The 21,849-nt window shown below is 40.8% G+C and overlaps 1 protein-coding gene across 1 annotated transcript in view; it reads right to left on the reverse strand.

The window, feature by feature from the left end:
• The window catches only part of SOCS5 (suppressor of cytokine signaling 5), an 81,771-nt gene that overhangs the window by 48,473 nt on the left and 11,449 nt on the right, over positions 1 to 21,849 (reverse strand). The window contains exon 4 of the mRNA XM_064509561.1: positions 17,576 to 17,729. The gene's annotated coding sequence lies outside the window, so the exon portion shown is untranslated. The remainder of the gene's footprint in view (positions 1 to 17,575; positions 17,730 to 21,849) is intronic.

Raw genomic sequence — 21,849 nt, forward strand, 5'->3', positions numbered from 1 at the left:
TATTATCATAAAAGACTATACTTCTGAAAAGTTCTAAAAGCAGACTCATAGAAATTGGCAGTAGTCAGCATTTAACTTTGTAAGAAGAGAAGATGCAACCCATGAGACTGATCCTCAAGTCTAGTTGGCTTTGGCCCACTAAGTCCAATTTTCATTTTTAGGCACAAAATACTGTGGCTATAAATACCCAGCTTATATGTGCAGACTGACATTGAACTATCCTATTGCCTGGATGACACAAAATTGTTGGTGTGCTTTTGAGTGAAAAGATTTTAGAGGCATCGCACTTACCACTGGATCTGAGTATCCTTAGCTTGGATCTAATAGAACATAGCAGCTTTTCAGGTGCCTTCATAGTCTGTTTTACTTTGTGATATGAAAGCATTCAGATAGATTTTGACGCTTTTCTTCATCATGTATATCACTTATCAACCTACTGAAGAATATATTATAATCTTTGGAAAGACTACTGTGTCTCGTCTTCTTCAGAATCTCCCTAGACCACCCAGGTGACTCAGAGCTGCCATTCAGAGCTGGACTTGAGTCCATCTTTCCCTGGTTTTGGCCTACTCTTTTTCACTGAAAATTACTATAGTGCCATCTAGTGCTACTTTGCTGATCCTTGCATGCACTGCACAAAATTTTCTGAGGACATTGCTTTGTATTCATTACTTCTAGCTCTAAACACTCTGAAATCTTGAAACTGCAATCTGTCTCCTCAGGAACATTCCCCCCACCCTTTTTTTCTCAGGCAAGTCATAGCATAGATTATATATATTTCTGTAACAGACCTTCCAGCAATGCTATGCATTAAAAATTGGGACTAAGTGGTGTGACTGTATGGAATGGGGAAGGAACTGGAGAGTATGCTCGCAAAGAGCATGTGTTCCAGTATCTTCAAAATGTGCAACTTAAAAATAGCAATGAGGAAGTTGCTCAGGAGCAATGAGGAAGTTGCTCAGGAAAGCATGCTTGGAGACGGGGCCTGATGCGTTCTGGCACGGCCAGTCTGGGTGTGGGGTTGGAGAGTACTGGAGAGGAAAGGGAAGGTATCCTTACATGCAAAGATGATTTCTAAGCACGAAAACCAGCCCAAAGAGTGAAGAAACTATTCTTTTCCATGTACACTTGGGGTGCAGTCTCTGTTGAAAAACACATAGAGATTACTGCACCCTGGGAAATAGAAAAGACTTCAAGACTCTATGCAATTCGATTAACACAAATGTAGTTGATTCATGTAGCAACTGTCCCTGCCAGCTCATCCAGGCCTCACACAATCCTAGGCTAGGAGCTCTGAAAGGAACTTGGTACAGACATAAGGCACCTGCCCTAAAAGTAACTACATCTGGAATGAGAGTTACCTAACAGGCGGCTACCAACTTTCTGTGACCCGAGGAAAGGCAGTGTGCTTTGAGACACCTAGCATCATATTTTTTTAAGTATTCTTAAAGCAGTAATACAAAGAAGGTGCTAGTGAGAAACCAATGGGAAATAAGCACTTAGGCACGTGTGAAAATCCTGCTAGATTCCTGTCTACATCTCTAGAAACTTTTAAATCTGATCTCTAAACATTTTGTGGTCAAGTAAATCTGGTTTGCTAAATGTAACACTGACTTTGTGCGCTGTCATACAATGTGAACCTTTGCCTGTGTGATTAAAAGTAGCTGCTCTTGCCAGATGTTCCATGGGTCTCCCCAGACTGCTTATTTAAAGTGCTGGCATCATCTGTCACTAAGCAGTCCAGCACCAAGTGGGCCAAATACTATTTCTGTTTTCTCAAAGAGAGCTTTAATGTTGAAGTGTTTATCTGAAATAGTTTGAGGCCACGTCCATGATAACAACTGGACGGTGAATAATTTCAGATATAGCAGGTTCCATTTAGACAAGTGAAGACTATTCCATGATTCCTTTCATCTTGCAGTCATTGTTATTCAAAAACTATACTGGGATTGCTCTTGAAAAGTCCTACCGACACGCCTGGCATTCTCATCTTCCTAGCACCTTCAATACTGATCTAAAATTAGATTCTGTTCCTGAAATGAATATGTTGTTCCTCAATCCGCAAGCTGCAAATTGAACAATAAATGTCTCATATACTTCATGCTGAATTAGCTTGAGGTAAGATAGGAAGATTTACTTTTTGCCACATCTAAGGTCATAAAGTAAATAATACAAACTGTTTTCCATGCAGTCTCTTTGAAAGTTATTGTAATTTATTGGCTAATACAGAGCAAATTTTGCCTGGTAGCAGGGCTCTAACAGGTAAGAGAGGTAATATTATAGAACTCTTATGTTAGTCAATATGTATCAAGAAATCAACCCAGCATACAAATCTGGAAATATTATCGAAAATTTTTTCATTTAGGAATAGGTACAAACTTCCACCTACTTGATATAAATGTCTAGATCTTATCTTATATGAATGAATTCATGTCTGTTTGATAAGCAAAACAGTACCAGCAATTTTACAGAAAGCCCCAAATGTTTTTTCCTCTGGAATATCTCCAAGCAAGTCACACTCTTCCAAAAAAACTTTGGCCCTGACTGTGCAAAGACTTACGCATGTGTGAAGTTTTACATGCTGTGAAGAGCATCATTCACTCATATGGAGCTACTCACAGTGCAGAACATTCAGGATCTGCACAAATTTCACCAGATTTAGGCCTTTTGTTTGAAATACATTTATGTATTCTTAACCTTGCTTTCTAACGGGCCCTTTGTTTCCATGCAGTGAATACAGCCCATTGTCCAGTTTTTGTGTATCCAACACTTTCTGTAGCTGTTATAATATTACGCCAGCCTGAATTTGCTGGAACATGTCACAGGATCCAGTAAACTGTGCAAGTGGAAACTGCAAACTGGAAACCTACATAGTCTGTAGTTTTCAGAGATCAAGGGTTCCAATATATTATCCTCAGAACAATATTAATAGATCTCCATAAGTTAATGACAGATAAAAGCACTGGATCTGACAAAGAGGGTCTAAAAATTCACTCAGCATGAGTAAGGATGTCCCCACATGAATGCCAATAATTTTCATTTTTCTAGCACTATTCCTGAAAAAAAACAAATGTGATTCGAGAATCACACATATACCATCTTCCTGAGTCTGCAAAAGATAATTCCAGTGACTGCTGCTGCCCAAAGCCTTCTCAAGTTGCAAGGGAATGAAAAATGAGCACAGTTTAAACTGATATGGGAAGACACTTTACCATGTAAGTCCTATAGGATGACAGCAACTCTAAGGTCTTCCTGGAGTCTTCGAGGTGACTGTATAAGCTATTTCAGAGGTGTCCACCATCTATCTTGGATATCGCTCAAATTAGAGAACTGAAAGCAATGATCTATAATTACCATCTGACTGCCACCTATTTGGAATATATCATTGAAACTGAGGAAGAGACTGATACTGTTTAAATTAGAGGCATAAATTTTTCTTTCCACTCTATGTTAGCCCTGATTAAAGTCTCCATTTTAGGACTGTGCTAAATAATACTGTCTTAACAGCCAAATATACTAGACATGTAAGTGAACTATGTAGGTTTTACTCTTTTTTAAAGTTCAGGATTACATTGTCCATTGTGTCTAGAAAACATTTGACACATTTTTGTGAGCACAACATATTATACATAAAAATGAGCTGATTGACAGTGTCACAGTTAAATACAGTACACAACTGTCTCATTCTTTTAAATGTCAAATAGACGTTCCTCCCTGGTATATTTCAAACTCGTTAAGAGATTTAGATATAACAGGTGTAGATCAATTTTTCACTGTCAAGCAATAAATATAACCTAAGAAACAATATAGAAACAGAAGGCTTTAAATATAAATATTTTCTTCACATAGGAGTTCTACCAGAACATGTTAACCCAAAGATTTCAGTGGCTTGTAAAGTTCAGTGACATCTGACTTTGTGTATTTACACCATACAAAGTGATATTTTGCATACAAAGTTCTCCTCTCTGATACCGTTCCTACTGCTAAACCTTTCATCTGGCCTAATTTCTGTCAGAAGGACTTTAGTTTACTCTGCTTTCTTTTTCTTTTTTTCTTTTTCTTCTTCTTCTTCTTTTTTTAATTTGCTGCTCTCAGGACAGACTTGAACTAATCTGTTCCTTCCTTCATGGATGAACCTGAACTTGCAATCAAACAAGAAAACTGGGAACCAACCACTGCTCTGATGTGAGTGCTTTTAAAAGCGCAGGTACCTATATGTATAATCATCTCTCTACTAAACCTAATGAATGCAGATCAACTAACCACAGACTTATGCATTAGGAACATCTTTTTATATGTAACGTGTGTGAGTGTGTGCACATGTGCATGAAGCGAGAGATTAGAACATACTGTTTTGCAAATAACAGTGTTGGATATTAGAGGGGGCTGTGGAGGAGGCATTTAGGGTTTAGGAAGATGATGAAGAGCAGGACAAGGGAGCAACTGTGTTGGGACATGTCACATGAGGCTGGAGAGAAGAGGGTGAGAGTGAAATCCAGAAAGGGCATTCTGTAATGGATGGAAAGTAAAGGCAGACTGTTCTGGTGAGAGTGGGATGAATAAACTGAAGGAGAAACAGCCAACAGCAATGGACTAAGCAAGGGGAGGCTGGTGCAGAAATAGCAGGCGTCCAGATTTCAGAGTTCAGGGCATGACTGTGTCCAGAAAGATGAGGCCCTTCCCCACTGCTACTGTGTTTCTCTTGAAAGGCTGAGAGAAAATGAAGTGTTCAAAGGCTGTGGCTTTTACTCCCTGCTCTCAACCCCAAAATGGCTGCTTTAAGGAAGAAAACTAAGATTTTAAACTGCTGAGGGATAGAGAAAGGAAGAACAAGTGAGAGGGAAATAGGGGTTTGGGCCCCAACCTAGCTTGTGAGTTTATTTCATACTACTTGCCAACACATAGTTTATTTATTTTTCTGGTTATCATTAGATAACATTAAGTTGTGCATCAGGCTGTGACCTGTTAGAGGTGTTCAGAAGGCTTTCAGTCCTTAGTAGGAAAAGATTTCACTGCTTCCCCATTTAAAATATTTAATTTGGCCAGAGCATGTCTGTGAGTGCGGTGCGGGACTCCAGCTGGAGCAGAGGGGGTAGGAGGTGGTCTCTGGTAAAGAGAGGCGAGAACAAACTGGAAACTGAACTGTGAGGAGCTTGTAAGTGTAAATGTCATCTGTAGCCTTGTATCACATTGAATTAAAATGCATTTGTAATGAGCTCTTCCTGCTTTAAGAAAGCTTTGGATTTCTTGATGCCCTGGAGCATGGCAGAGCAGCCCCCGGGATCCTCTCCCCAGCTGCCATCACTGTTCTCCCAGAGGAAGGGAGGCCATCCATGCTGAACTGGCCGCACGACCAGGGCATAAAAGTTTAGAAACCCTGCTTAGCCCCTGAGGTCTTGACTATGGTTAGTTTTGGTGGCAGTGGGGAGCCCCCTTCAAACCCTCTCTCACCCCAGGTATCTTCTTTATCCCTGTCCCATCACCCTTAAGAGTGGAGAGGAAGGTGGTAAGTGTTCACTGGATACTACCACTAACCTTTGGGGACTTAGGGCTCCAGTGCAAAGGGGCTGCAGCACCCATTTCCCTAAGCAATGGGGTCCTCTGTAAGCTTTCACTAGCGCAGCAGTAGGCTCCCAGGGTTAATACTTCAAAGCAGCTCTGCAAGCCAGCCTAAGGAGCAAGAGAAGGATTGATGGATTTATTTTACCCCATCTCTGTTTCCTGTTGTCAAATAATGGTGCAGGCACAAGTCAGGTTTCATAACTCACTATGGATGATCTGATTAAGAATTGCTGGTTTTGTTTTGAAAAAGAATTGACATGTTGCAGGATTGTCAGCTTTATAGCCAAGTTCTTGCAAAGAGTATCCTGTTTCATGTTGCTAACACACTCATCTTTCAACTACATATTTTCTTGTCCCCTCCATTTAATAATCAGATTCATTTTCATTCTTTATTACCATTCCTTTAACTTTACACAGTTCATTACTGTAACTTCAAATAATCTCCATCTGGAATATCAATTCAGCTCAGAGAACCGAAGTTTTCATATTACTGGGAATTCATTTAGTTTTGTCAGTGTTTCAGTTTGTTTAACTCTGCCTTCAATTTTTTTTTTCGTGGTGAGTTGCTGGAAGAATGTGAGCTGAGGTTCTGAGTGTATTGCACTAGCTTCTCATTCTGACTTAAAGGTACCAAGTGCTAAAACTTCACAGGTTGTGTGACAGCAGAGATTTCACAGGTTTTTCAACAACCAAGAATAATGCTTATAACGAATTTCTCTTTCGTCCTCCTAATGCTATGCGGTATCCTTGAGACAGATACTGTCAGGAAGTTTAGAAGTTAGTTTTAAACTGCCTGTCAAGGCAGTTTAGATAGGAACTTTTGTAGCTATTCAGTTGTGCTTCTAAATCTCTGTTATTCTTTCCTTGTAGTGGAAGGCCTATTTTAGCGGTTGCTTTTATCCTTGATTCTGTAGTTTCATGTCTCACTAATCCCCCCAAAATGTTTGTACTTAATATCTATCATGTGAACTTTTATATAACTTTACTTGTCTTACTGTAAGATTGGTTTGATTCTAGTATTCTTTTCCCACTTATCCGTACAGTCCTAAAAAAGCTGTTAGAACAGGCTTGTTTTGTGACCAAACTGCTTAAATAAAATCAACTAAATCCTTCTTCTTTTTATGATTTCTATTTAAACAGAGCAGAAAATAATAAAGTAAGTGATTCAGGACCAGGTTCTGTCCTCTCTTTCACAGAAGTAAATCTGGAGATCTCTGCTTACTGCTCTGGAGTTATTGCCAATAACAGTTCAAATGAGAACAAAATTTGTGCTTTAACATGTAACCAGCACTGCAGTTCTCTCATTATCAGCAAGATGTTCATTCCTAGGTGTGTTTAGACACTGATTGCAGAATGGTTACAAAGATGGTCATATCTCTTTTCAGCATGCTCTGAACTTATGCTGGTAATTAAGGGTGCTTTTCAAAGTACTCCAGAAATTCATTATGCTATGAATAAAAACAACTGATTTTTTCACTTTCCCTTCAAATCTGAATGCATTATAGATCTCTTTGACTTTGTTGGCCTTCCTTTCACACCCTATGGAATTAGAGTGCTCCTGCACCAGGCTGTCATATCTGATGTTGCAGCAATACAATCCTTCGTGAGGGGTCAAGGGTCATCTGTTACTTGCTTATCTCTTAACATTTTCTCCTCTTCCTTGGGGCTAAAATTTGGCAGATGCATACTCTGTAAAAAGGGGTTTTGTAGTATCTGTTCAAGACAAATGTCTTGTGTTTGAGGCTTAGGCGAGCCAAGAAAAGGACTTAAAATAAATTACTATTTTTCTTTTCTATTCATTTAACACTGATGAGTTATCCGAGATTTTCTGGTAGAAAATTAGTCCTCATGTTGCTGATGTGACTTCTGTGATCTGCAGTAAATATTGTGAAAATTAAAAAGCTTGAAAAGGAGTTTTCTCTTTTCCTGGAATTTTCACCAGTCTATCCTTCTAGTTATCCAATGCTGTATATTCCAGTCTTTGCTTGTGCCTGCAGCTTAAGGAAATTCTGCGCCAATAAATGGAGCTTCCCTTCAACAAGTGGATCTGTGAGGGAATCCCTGTTACTTTCCTATGCTTTGCAAGTAACTCATTCCACACAGATAAGCTCCTTTCCGGGGGCTGGAATTCTTGGGCTCAGATCCTGGGCTGCAGGGAAATAAGAGGAGGCTGGATTGTCAGTTCCTTATCATTTGCCATTTCTAAAGCCAGACTGGGTATCCTTCTACTAGAAATGGTGGGCTTGATTTCTGAAATTCAACTCCCTGTGTTATGCCAGAGAGACAAGACGATATGCGATGGTGCTGTCTAGCTGCAGGGCTTATGAATAAATGAAGAGATGAAGAGGCATAGCGAGAGAAGCCTGTGTTCCTGGGGAGTCCTCTCTCGCATGAGGAACAGTAAATATGTTTACATGCACAGGAAACAGAGTTGGAGAGGCCTAGATGACCTTCAAAACATTATTTCCTATGTTTCATGAACTTTGCTTAATACACTTTTAAGGTAAAGGCTTTCCCATGGAATTCATCTGTAATTTGAACACTTCTGACACTTTTATCCCTACATTTAGATTGATGCTCTGCTAAGATTGATTATTTTTATGTAGTACTTGTATTCTCCTCCTGACAGAGTAGTGCTGACAGAGAACTCTAACAGTACTGACAGTACGGATGCAGTATTCCCATTGTCATTCAATCTGTCATAATGCGTTTCTTCACCTCTGAAATTTTCCTGAACTTTTATTGACTGATCTCATCAACATGCTACAATAGAGACACTGAAAAAAAATCAAGGTCTGGTATGATATGTTGGCTTGCTAGAAAAGTTTATTCTTTTTGTGAGATATTTACTAAAGCTAATTATATTTGTTTTAGAAAAGATATGAATTGTATTGTTTTTAAAAATTGCAATGATTTCAATTAAGCCCCTTTTTATAGCTTTTAGCATCTTAAGGAACATAAGTTTTCCATAAAATAATCTTTTGTTTTTCAAAAATGGCTGATTTTACTCTGAATGCCAAAAGTCAAGACACTGGAGAATGTGAAAATCTTTTTCTATTTTCATTGGCAAAGAAATCCCATTTCTTATTATATATGATTTTACAGCTTTGTAAGGTGATATGAGCCAATATTATTGCTAACATTTATTTTGTTTTAGAGGAAAAATCAGCAGGGAAGAATATGGGGCTTTGCAAGAGCGTACATGGCATTAAAAGTACATTTATTATCCTGGCACTTTTAATATTTCTTCAAATAAATTTATCTTGGTGTTACAGCTCCATTACAGTTAAATGCCAGTCAGCTTTTCAATGTTCTAACACTATTTTTAGGACTTAGAATGGGACCATATGAAATTGTCTCTTAGAGGCCCAGTATATATTTTTGCAACAAAGCTAATTGTTTAGATAATTGGTTAGCTTGTTTGGTTTTGTTCATTTCCCTTTTGTTTTCCAGAAAAACCCAAGAGTTTAACTAAGTGTGTCTGCTTAATTGCCATATAAATTTAAGAGTTCCTTCTAGATGTACAGATTCTGGAGAATGAGTTGGTGCCAGCATTTCAAGTGCACCTTTGTTGCACATAGCTGAAGCTCACCTCCCGGGTATTGTGCATCCCATTTGTGTGGAATCCCTCCTCTCCCTGCTTGTCCACACAACAAACTAAAGGCCTGGGGTCATACGACGACAATGAATGCTGAAGCAGTTTTTGCATGCACAAATGAGACATTTTTGCAGTATTTGAACATCTGACCTTCATGGTGATATAGAACAAGCTTTGAACAAACTAGTTTCACCTTGGAGAGCTAAAGGTATAGAGCAAAGCTATAAATAAAGTAGGAGAGCTGCAGGAAGAAAAAAAAAAGACTACAGGCCTAGCTCTCACCTCCTTGAAATTTTTTACATAGATTTCAGTGGAGTCAGTCTTCTTACTAAAATGGGACCACAACAAAGCTCTGAGTTTCTATTTCTGACATAAACAATTCTGCCTCGACCTGCAAATTTCCTCCCTATTGTCCTGCTCTCCATTATCTGTCCTCCCCTCGCTGCTTCTACTGCCCCTCTGCTCTTTCAGTACTGCTGGGATTTTTCACAGGTCCTTCTCTCTCCAGACTCGAGCTAGGAGGATCTCCTCTCTCTTTCTCATCAGGAGAGATGGGGCTTTTAGAGAAAGAAAAAATGTATACGCATCCTAAAAAGACAAGATGGACCATCAGGAAGCTGTTCAATAACTTAATTACATACACTGCAGATTCAACATCCAGATTACAGAACTCTACTAGTTTGTTTTAACAGGTGTGACGAGGCACAGAAGTCAATAAATCCCAGAGTTGCTAGTTTCATCATCTTTCCTGTGTACATTGCTCTGTGAATCAGTAAATATGGATGTGAAAGACAGCTGAGTGACTGCTGAACAGCAGATCCTGCTGAACTGTGGCCTGGTGCTAATGGAAAAACTGAGGTTTACTGTGTAGATGAAGTGCCAAGACACAGGGTGTGCTGTGCTTGAACAGCCATGAGAAGCTGAGGTCATACTCCTGAAAATCTAAAGCCCAACATCATCTTTCTTTTTTTTTTATTCTTTATCAAAGGACTACACAATCTTTGATTGCATGAAAACAGTTAAGTGACATCAAGACAGGCATTCTCCATGGTAGTTTACATACAAATTATAGATGTATTTACTATGTACTTACAGTTTTTAGTTGCATGTGACAGCTCATGACCTTTCAGCTTTCCTTTTGCCTACAAAAGCATGAAGGTCTTGTAGTTCTCCTAATGATCAATTTAATTGAGACAATTAAGCCATATATTATGGTTCTTGCTTTCTTCCAAAGGAAACCCTTTTATTCTACCCAGAAAATACGGACTTTGAACTTCAAATATATCCCATCTTCCCCTCTGGGGCAAACATTTTGGCAGTGATCAGGGTGCCTGAACTAGGGATCTGTGCCATTTTAGATGCCCTAGGATGTACAAGACACCGGCACTGGGCTGGCAGGTATGATAAGGATCTACAGGAGACCTGAGCCCTTCTGCAGCAGCAGCAGCAGGCCAAGCAGGATCTAAAAAGCACTAGATGCTCTGATCAAGCAATTGAATCCGACCCCTAATGTCTAACATTTAAAAATGCATCTGAACAGAATAGCTGACAAAATGCATACAATCCGTGATGCTCACCAACTCCTCCATCTGTATATGCAAGCAATCATTTTTAGACAAGTTGTTGATTTTGCACACACCTATTTCAGGGACCACGTCTTGTTCATGAGCCAGTGTTGATCAGTTGGCTCTCTGTCCTTGACATTTTTCCTATCAATAGTGCATGAAATCTTGCAAAGATGTTAGAAGCCACAGGCAGGAGCCAGAGACTGCGTTAGCTCAGATATCCCACTGAGCATGGTGGTAGGTGACAGAACAGGATTACTTAGGAGACACAAGCTGTGATGCAGGATGGGTAAGTCCTTACAGGAAGAGTCTGATTTCCTCCCTGGGATGTCCCATGCCAGTGGGCCTGATTCTCAGTATGGTCATGAAGATGAAAGAGAAGTAGCTGCTCAGCCAGCCTTTGGCAGACTCCCTGCAGCAAGCTACCACATGACCCCAAAGAATTCAGTCCTTCTTTTCTCTGTATAGAAACCATGGCAGGATGCCATAGCATACCAGCTAAGGAATCCACCATACAGGAGAAGCAGCAGTAAATTCCTAAAGATCCTCCTTGAACCTAATACTCTGGGTGAAAGGACGGAGCAAGTTCCTTGCAGGACGACCTGCAGCGTCTCCACTTCTTCCTTCAAGACAGAGCTGAGGCCATGGGAGCCTCCCTCCAGACGGAAGCAGGTAGGGCCGCAGAGGGATCCCTGAAACTTATTACACATGCAGCGTGGTGGCAGCAAGGCAGGCTCTTCTCCCTCCTCTGACACTGAGAGCAGAAACACTGCCCCCGCCAACATCACTCCTGGCTGACCCCAACCCCACTTAGAAAGGCATAAAATTCCTAGCTCTAAATTATTCTCTTCATTCTAAACAACAGCGAAACTCATACTGAATAAGATGAACAGAAGTTTCATCCTTAGAGAAACCAAGGAGAAATATTGCATTCCCAGCCCAAGATATCCTTGGCCTGAGGCCTGGGTATCATTCCTCGAGGCCATGGATTTCCATACCTACTTACAGGCATCCATCACACTAGGTGCCAACAGTTATCGGTAACTGTCGACAGCCAATCCTGCCGAGAGCCATCGATACCTCTCGCTCGCGACAGCCAGCTGCGCCTTTCGCTCTGGGGCCACTTCTGCACTTGGGAGCCATCAAAGGGCATCCATATCCATCACGCTCCAGATCAAGCAGCATCGATGCCTTTCCAATTCCAGGCCTATCGATACGGTTCGATATCGATATTGAAATGGGGAGAAAATAGGTGAAGGCAGAAGAGAGAGGGGAGAAAAAGGGGAGAAAAAAGGGTGTGAAAGGGGGAGAAAAGAAAAGAGGGAAGAGGGGAAGATGAAAGGGGAGAAAAAAGGGGGAGATAAGAAAGCAAGAGAAAAAGGGGAGAGAGAAAAAGGTAGAAATGGAGGAGAAAATGGAGAAAAGGGGAGAGAAAAAAGAAATTGGGGAGAAAAAAGTGGAGAAAAAGAAGCTGATAAATGGGGAGAGAAAAGGGGGAGGAAAAAGGGGATAACAAAAGGGGGAGAAAGAATAAAGGGAGAAAAGGGGAAGAAATAAGGGGGAAGAGAAAGAGGGAGAAAGGGGGGAAAGTAGAAGAAAGGGGAGAAGGAAGAGAAAAGTGGGAGAAAAGAAAGGCAGAGGAAAGATGGGGGAGTAAGGGGTGGAAAGGGGGAGATGAGAAAAGAGGGAAGGGAAAAGGGGAAGGAAAAGGGGAAGAAAAGGGAGGAGAGGAGTGGGAGAAAAAAGGGGGAGAAAAGGGGAGAAAAGAAAGGAGAAGAAAAGGAGGAGAAAAGCGGGAGAGGAAAGGGGGAACAAAACCAGGGGGAACAAAAAGGAGAAAAAAGGTGAGGAAAAATGGGGAGAACACAAAAGAAGGGAGGAAAAAAGGGAGAGAAAAGGGGGAGAAAAGAAAAGAGGGAGGAAAAAAGCAGAAGAAAAAGGGAGGAGAAGAGAAGGGAGACAAAAATGGGAGAACAAAGGGGGGAGATAGAAAGAGGGGGAAAGGAGGAGAAAAGGGTGAGAAAAAAGGGAGGAGAAAGGAAATGGGACCATCAGCAAGGGGGATAAGGGGGCAGATGAGCAGGGAGGCGATAAGGAAGTGGGGAGAAAAAGGAGGGGAAGCAAAGGAAGGGGAAGAAAACCAGGGGAAGAAAAGAGAGGGGAAGAAAGGGAAAGAAAAGGGGGGAAAAAAGAAAGGAAAGGACAGGAAAAAAGGAAAAGGAAAGAGAAAAAAGGAAAGACAAAAGGGACGAAGGAAAGGAAAGGAAAAAGGAAAGAAAAAATGCAAGGAGAACAAGGAAAGAACAAAAAGGAAAGGAAAAAGCCTCTTGGCAGCATCCTGATGCCCTTGTAGCAACGGGAACGCTGCTGGGACGGGCAGTGTGCTTTCACCTGTGGGAACTGGTCTGTGGTGAGCACTGAGCTCCCCGTCCAGGGCCCCGGGGAGCCCTGGTCCAGGAGCAGGGGGACTTTGGATTGACTCCTTGTAAGAGCCAGTTGTTAACTTCTCAAACATTGTCGCAAGACAAGTTTCTGTAAGCAAGTTCTGCATGGCGGTGGCAGGCGTAGTCAAGCAGGTGTGTGCCCAGCGCTGGGGGGTTGTTGTGGCTGGGGTGGATGTGGTGGGATCCAAGGGTGGTGACTGTCTCTTTCTGCATCAAAAGGTGAGGAAAACCAGGGAGAAAATGAAGGGAGGAAAAAAGGGAGATAAAAGGGGGAGAAAAGGGGGGGTGGAGGAGGGGGAGAGGAAAAGGCAGAGCAGGAAGGGGGAGAAAAATGGGGAGAGAAAAAGTGGTAAGAAAAAAACTGAGCAAAAGGAGAGAAAAAGGGAGAAAAAACCCCTATCGAGAGGTCCCCAAACCGCTCCTTCCCTGCAGGCATGCATAGCTTTGGCTCTGGGGCCGATGTTGCTCTCGGGAGGCAACGCCAACCATCGACACTGACCGTTTGTCACACCGACGGGCCTTGAGGAGTATCCATGTCTGTACCTATCGCAAGGGCACCACATCCATCGCTATCGATCCCTCGCACTATCCAGTGATCCCTCTCGATCTTGAGAGGCCGCGAGGCTGCGGATTTCCATATCTACTTACAGGCATCCATCACACTAGGTGCCAACAATTATCGGTAACTGTCGACAGCCATCCCTGCCGAGAGCCATCGATACCTCTTGCTCGCGACAGCCAGCTGCGCCTTTCGCTCTGGGGCCACTTTTGCACTTGGGAGCCATCAAACGGCATCCATATCCATCACGCTCCAGATCAAGCGGCATCGATGTCTGTCCAATTCCAGGCCTATCGATATGGTTTGATATCGATATCGAACCCTATTGAGAGATCCCCAAACTGCTCCTTCTCCGCAGACACGCATAGCTTTGGCTCTGGGGCTGATGTTGCTCTCGGGAGGCGACATCGACCATCGACACCGACCATTTTTCATGCTGATGGGGCTTCAGGAATATCCACGTCCCTACCTATCGCAAGGTCACCACATCCATAGTTATCGATCCCTCGCACTACACAGTGATCTCTCTCGATCTTGAGAGGTATCAGAATTTTGCATTTGGTTCTCAGGCAGGGGTCTCTGTTCCTTTTTAATGAGTGAGGGAATGGCCACAATGTGACCTATTAATAGTATTTAAAGTTAGAAATTTCCTTTTGAACTTTGAATACATCCCTCTTAGGCATAACTGATTTTTGCCAGCTCTAGTCCTGTTGAGTGCACAGCTTGAAGTAAATGTGGCTAATAGGTACCATGCAGCTACCGAAAAACAATCCCCTGGAACTATTGTTCCATATATGTTTTTTTCAGACATGTGTAATCAGACTGATTTTACAGGCCACATACCTATCTTGGATACTTAAACTCACTGAATGCAAACAGTTACCACAAAATTCAAGGAGGTTTGGGAAGTAAGAAGAATTCTACATGTATCTGTGGTTGTAATAGCAAGAGTTAAATGCTTTGCTGATGACAGTAGTGGAAAACAATTGCCATTTTCCCTATTGAATTCTGAGCTTATTATTTTGAGAACACTTCTTGCAGATGACAGTTACAGAGATTAGAAAGTATCCTACCAGATGCACTATCTGCTACTCTTCTACTATGTACCCCTACTGCCAATCCTCCTGCCTGTTTATTAAATATTACAGCTTACTATTTAACATACTATATAGCAGGATTGGAAGAAATATGAGCTTAACCACTATATCTTCCTCCTCTGTTCAGCTGTTACCTGACAAGGTCATTATTTAAATATTTTAAGCATATATAATCTTCAAGTCACATGTGTTAATAAACTGATCTCTTTTTAGCATCAGATATAAAATCTGCAGGATGACTGACAGTTGTGAACACCTTAGGAAGTGAGGCAAGAGATCCCTTTTAATACCAGGTTCTGATCTCTATATTCTACCGGAGGCATGGTCTCTCCAGCACCAGGTGTGGGAACGGATGAATGGGAGCATATGACATGTTTCATTCTTACAGCTCTATTGTCTCTTCCTTTTATCAAACGATAGTTACCATTACACACTGGTTCTTTCCTCTTCTCTTTCTGCATCAGAGAGTAAAAGCTAATTTTTATCTTCCGGATACAGTGGAGGATATCCTGGGCAGCTGAAGCACTTGCTAAGCACTTGCTTCAATAAACTGTAAACCCTCGTCCCTGTGGTCTCTACATGGCATAACTCAGTGAGAAATGTGTCTTTCACAGGATCTTACATTCTATATCGGTCTATACATTAAAAATACATGCAATATAAACATTTTAAAAGATTCATTGCATGAAGCTTCTACAGGTTCTTGACTGAGACAAGACACATTAATTAGCCCCTCTGGGATAATAAGAGCTTTGGAGTGACTGATCTCCAACTTCCTCTTAAGCATACCCTAAGGGAGAAGAAGACAGAAAAGCCCTTCAGCATGCTTACACATCAGAAATCAGCAACATTAGAAATCCAACACATGTTAAAGTTAAAATCAGAACCTGGAAATTCACTACCAGTGCTTCAGAGGTCGTAGGGTCCCATCCACTCTGGTACCACCATACTACATAAAGACCTTGGACAGCAACGCTAATGAAGGAGCTATGGGCTCCCTGACAGTGCCAGCACAATCCGCCATATTCCACCAGCTTTCCCTCCTTTCGCCTCTCCACCATCTGCTGCCCTGTCCTACATTGGTCATGAGTGTAAGCACAAGGAAAAATAACCAGAATATGCTCTTTTCAAACTCAGAAGTATGAAAATGATCTTTCTCTAAATAACCTTCAGTTCCTGAGAATGAGGAAACTGTGGAAGAAAGGCTCAGAATTACTTTTCTCCCTCTTTCTCTGAGCCATACCAGTGAGCAATCTAGTCCATTCATATTTTCAAACCATTCAATCCTATTCTAACAGGGAGATAAACTGCAGGAAAACATGAATTTTTTTTAGCCTGAGGAAGTAAATAAGTGCATAGACACAGTAGATCAAAGCTATTTTCCAGACAATTAACAAAATGTAGTCAATTAAATGATGAAAATATGGGGTCCAGAGCTAAAGTTGGCAGTCTGGGCCTATTTCCAGGCAGTTCTCAAAATACATCTTTTTTCTGTTATTTAGAAACACTAGAGTTAATCCTTCACATTGTAGCAATGAGCACAGTTAATCAGCCTGAACATACTACAGACTTAAAGTATTCAGAGAGAGCTCAAAACAGAGTAAAAATAACCCATCAGAATTTAGTTAGAACTACAAACATTCATGTACACAGAGCGGTAGTCTGACTTCCTTATTCAGTCTCACCACTATTTATTTGATGTTTGTACTTTGCCTGTTATGACATTCCAGACATGTACAACACAACAAAACACAAACACACGAACGATGAACTAATGAAGTTAATATGATGTCAAAAAATGACCCTGAAAGAAATCCCTCTTCCACAAAAGAAAAGCAGAAGTCTCCCATTTGATCCATCCCTCAGAGAAAGCCTCGAGCCACATCTGTACTGGAAGCCTATGCCCCACAGAACCTGCCCTGGTTCATGCTATCTGACGTTAGAGTGTCCTGAGAGTACACCTAGGCTGGTCTTTTGCCAAGGGCTGAATTTTAGTGAAGAATTGGTGTCTTTCAGGAAGATGGTTTTATTCAGGTGACAGAAAGGTTAGGTTTTGCTGGCTAGCATCAAGCATGTATACAAATACATGCAAAATAATTGTGACAAAAGACATCTTCTGTTGATAAATCTTTCTAGATCAGATCAGGATTGAATCATAGTTTCCCACGAGTTCTGGAAGTCTTACAGGTTTTGGAAACTACGGGAAAGACTCAAATTCAAGAGCTCTCCTTTGAAAACAGCTAGCCCCCAGACCTTTACACTTCAGGCAACCAGCTGAGCTGATCTCAACAGCTTATGTAAAGAGCCAGAAGAGCAGAATCCTCAAAGAATCCTCCAAAACACCTATGTATAGCCACAGACACACTCTAATTGGCTGTAAACTGCATAACATGGATTTCCATCCAGGTGTAGTTGTAGCATCATGGAGCTTGCTCCCATACCTGTAGTTAGCATCTTATGTAGATTCTGCAGCTTGTACCTAGTTGCTATTGTTTAGACTGCTGTTAGCACCAAAGGTAACAGGAACACCTCAGGTACAAGACAGTCACCCTAGCATGATTAATGTAGAGATACCCCTAGAAAGACAGAGCCCAAGCCTTATAGAACTTTTGATGACAAAATAAACATTTTAACTTAGCTGAAAATTAAGTGGAAGTGAATGCAGTCTATATAAGAGAGATGAAATGTGCTCTGTGGATGATGCAATACTGAGCACAGGTACAGCCTTCTTTTGTATTAGCTCAGATTACCTTTGTTCTAATGAAAGTGAGTGCAGTGATCCAGGATGGAAGTGAGAAATGCATGGAAGGAGGCAGCAAGGTCCTTGTCCAAGACAGGTACTCACAGGCTGGTAGTCAGGCTCCACTGCAATTTGGACATAGAGAGGCAGCCAAGGAATGCAAGCTGTAGGAATAAAAGGCAGGCATATGGTTAAATTGATGGGGAAGGTCACATATATCTGCTACTCCATCTGAGCAAAGTAAATACAGTTTTTACTGAATTTTGACAGTACCACAGAGAGTTAGAAATCTAAAGCTGGAAGAGATTTCCTAGTATCATTTAGCCCATTCCCAGCGCACCAACGCAAAATGAAATGTATCAAGCTATTCCTGACCAATGCTTCTCTTCTTAACAGCTTCCAGTGAAAGTGATTCTACAACGACTGCAGGTAGCATTCCTTCACCCCCATTTCATTGCCCTTCTAACTAGAAAAATTTTCTAATTGTTAATCTAAATCTCTTTTGTTGTAAATTAAGCTAATTACTTTGTAACTTCTTAACTTCTTACCTGCACCAAACATAGACAACAGTTGATCTACTGGGTAACAACTGAAAACATACTTAAAAGATTGCTATATTTCCCCTTCCCTCAGTTTTCTCTGTTTCTTTAGCCTAACTTCCTTCTATCATTCCTCAGAGGTTAGGTTTTCTGAGCTGTCTGTCATTTCCATTACTTTTCTCTCAACTCTCTCTAGTTTTTCTACATCATTTTTTAAACACAGTGCCCAAAATAAGGGACTTTATTCCAGCTGAGGAATAAAAATCCAGTACCAAACAGACCAGAAGAATGACTTTCTTCTTGTCTTATGCATGACCCTGTTATTAACACTTCCCAGAATGTCATTTGTCTGTTTTGCAATCCTATCACATGCCTGACTCGTATGCAGCTTATGATCCACACAACCTCAGATTCTTTTCTATGGAAGTGGCTGATACGGATCTTCCATAAGGATTTTGTGCTCACTATAAAGGACAGACTAGGATATTGTGTTGTGACAGCTGTGGGAGAAGAAAGCCTCAGGGCCTATATTCACCAGCCACAAACAAGCTGGAAACAGCTCAAGTAAGGTTCTGTCAACTAGTCTGAACATAAACCTGGGTGGAATCAGTCCCCAGAGAAATACTTAATACTGCCATTTGTTTTATTAGTAGATTCATGCATTCATCAGATCATCTAATACAACAAAAAGCAATCTAAAACAGATATAGATGGAGTCCACGGGCAGAGGGCAGCATGGACAGAGATGCCAAGTGCTGCAGATCAGTTCATGCATGTAGAGGACGTAGTTCTCAAGACTGTCCGGCCTGTCACCTTTTCCTCCAATATGCTGAATAAATAACAGGCACCTGAGAGAGAAAGGGGGATTCACAGTATTAATGGTGCATTTTTCTTCATTTGTCTTCTCCTTGCCTTGCTTCTTACCTCTGACTTAGTACAGGATTCATCTCACCTAACTCATCTAAAATTGGCATGGTGTCTAAGCTTGTCCTTTAGGCTGCCTCTACAGTCCAGGAATGGAAGAACTACCCCTTAAGCACTGGATTCATCTTATGCTGAAATAAATCTCAGATACACAGAATGAATCACCCTCTGAAAATGCTTTCTCTCTCTGTTTACTAGAGAGGGAGCATAAAGGACAACCTTAGACCAGATGCCTAATTCTTTCACAGCCACGGAAAAAAAATCACAATTATTTCTTTAATAATGGGTCAGGCTCTCTAGTCCAGGTGATTACCTTTCCAGGAAAGCACTCAGGGTCTGTTCCTTGCATAGCCAAATTCAATGTATGTATGAGAATCCATAACGTTTCATTTAAATGCTGAATATCCTCTCTGTTCTTTCTTTTATGCATCCTCTGCCTCTATCTCCAGTTATCTATAGCAGATTGTCTTTTCCCAGCCATTCCTGGCAATACCTCAATAACCAGCAGCTGAGTCACATTCCTGGAGTCACAAGAAACAAGCAAAGCTATCAGTTAAAAATAATATTGCCTCTCTTTGCCTTTCATTAGGCCTGGCATTAACTGACAATGAGATGTAATTTTTTTTCTTGACCACATTTTTCACAGCATGTAGAAGGAAGCATAATTTGCTATCACAGCAATTTTTTCCCCTTCAGACTTGGCTAACTACACTGTACATCTCTCACAGATCTTTTCACTCACCTACTGCAAGTTATGGTCCCAATATATCCGAAATCAGAAACTACATTCTCTCAGCTTCATTAGAAGCCATAGAATTCTTTACTAAACTATACATTTTTTACTGATCTTAATGAAATCAATGCTTTGGCAGCAAACCAAAATTTTTTGACAGAAAAGCTTTGCTGGTAGATTTTTTGCATAAATTATATACGTAATTATATTACGTAATTATATTACGTATATACGTAAATTATTTACGTAATTATATATTACATATATTTGTAATTATGGTTCTGTTTCTGCAGAACTCCATGTAAGAACTGGCAGGTCAACATCATCCCCTAGAAAGGGGGATAAACATCAGCTAAATTTTGGGTGCAGAGGGCTGCTGTTATGGCTTGGGTGAGGAGCTGGCACCAGCCCAGAAGAGGAGCAAAATCATTTTCTCCATCTGAGCTGTGCTTGAAGATTCATCTAACATCCTCCTTATGTCCATGATAAGTATTGTACATTTGTCATTAACAGACACACAGATGTCCATTTCTGACACTACCTGGAAGCCCGAATTGATTTGTTAGTTCCAGTTCTCATCATGAGACAGAGGAGGGATTGGAAGCCACAACCATAGAAAGGAGTTTGCATATTCTCCTCTGGTATATTTGCATTCTGTAACTGGAAAAGCTTAATTGCATGAAATTAATTAGGGGATGGTTGCCAGCACCACTAGTTTTTATTATAGCTAACTAAACCTTTTTGTAGAGCTACTCTGTGCCCAGAGGTCTAGAGAGTTGGTCTGCATATTCAAACGCTAGGTGGTGCCAAGGGTCTACATATAAAGAAAGGCTAACTTAAAAAGAAAACAAAAATGTTCCATTTAACAGCAATATTGATGTAGTTTGGTCTCTGCATGATTCTGTGAATTCATTCAAAATCTACTGTTAAAATATCTCATTATCTAGGAAGTGACATGAAAAATTATATACGGGGTCTACTAACCCAAGTCTACCGAGTACAGTAATTCAGAAAAGAAGTTTCAATATAGGGATGTTACCAGTGCAGATAGGCCCAGATTCATCTAGTCCAAAACCCTGTCTCTGACAGTGACCAGTACAAAGTGCTTGCACCTGTAGCAAGTAGACAGTCAGATCCCTATCTTAGCCTCAGGTCTTAGCCTGTCACCAAACACTTAGAGGTTTGCTTGAGCGCTAGCATATGAAACCAGACTTTCCAAAAATGTATTTCTAATTCAAAAATTGAACATTCTTGTTCAATATATAAATACTGGATGACTATTTCTATAACTTAACTACACACACTGTTTTCAAGGTTTAAAAATTCAAAAGGCTGCAAACAGGATCTGTGCTCACATAATATCAAAGAAACAAAAATATTCAAAATTTTTTTTCTAGATTCAGTGTTTTCTTGAATAGCAATATCATATTTGCTCTCCTAATAGTGTTATTGGTCTCACTACAAACTCTTTAACTAGTGAATGAGAAACAAATTACCTTAATTTTAAATCAGAAGTGCATAATGCCCACCACATACTAGGGAATTCCTATTATCTGTGAGATAATCACATTGATAGTTTGGAGGAAAACTGTTATTAAGTTAGTAGCAGGAAAGGGCAGAGAGAGAATGAATATCTGACGCCTCCTTACCATTTCTATTCTGATATTCTATTGTTTCAAGTTCTTGACACTGTTCTCTTTTCCCAGTACAGATTTTCCTGTTTGTACACAACTTAAGTTCTTTGGAAAGAGGAAGTTTTGCCTGTCACAAATATGCAAGAGGGTGCAATTAGCTTTTCTGGGTCTCTGGGGAAGTTCATGTATTCATTTGCCAGTACAGATGGCCCTGCTGTCAGAAGGGTTATCTTAAGGTACATCTCATGCATGTCAACGTAGCTGGACAGACAGTCTGTTTTCTCAGTGGACAAGTGAGTACCCTTTTTTCAATCCTTCCAACCTGAGTTTTTCAGAAGCTTTCTTGTATCCAGGCTTGATATAGAATTGTTCCCTTGGAATTGGGCTGCAATGTCCACACAGTGCTGTGTCTCCATGTCTTTTGTGGTAGCAGCATGTGTGTAAACAAATCAAG

The sequence above is a fragment of the Dromaius novaehollandiae genome, chromosome 3, assembly GCF_036370855.1.
Source record: "Dromaius novaehollandiae isolate bDroNov1 chromosome 3, bDroNov1.hap1, whole genome shotgun sequence".
Lineage (NCBI taxonomy): Eukaryota > Metazoa > Chordata > Aves > Casuariiformes > Dromaiidae > Dromaius > Dromaius novaehollandiae.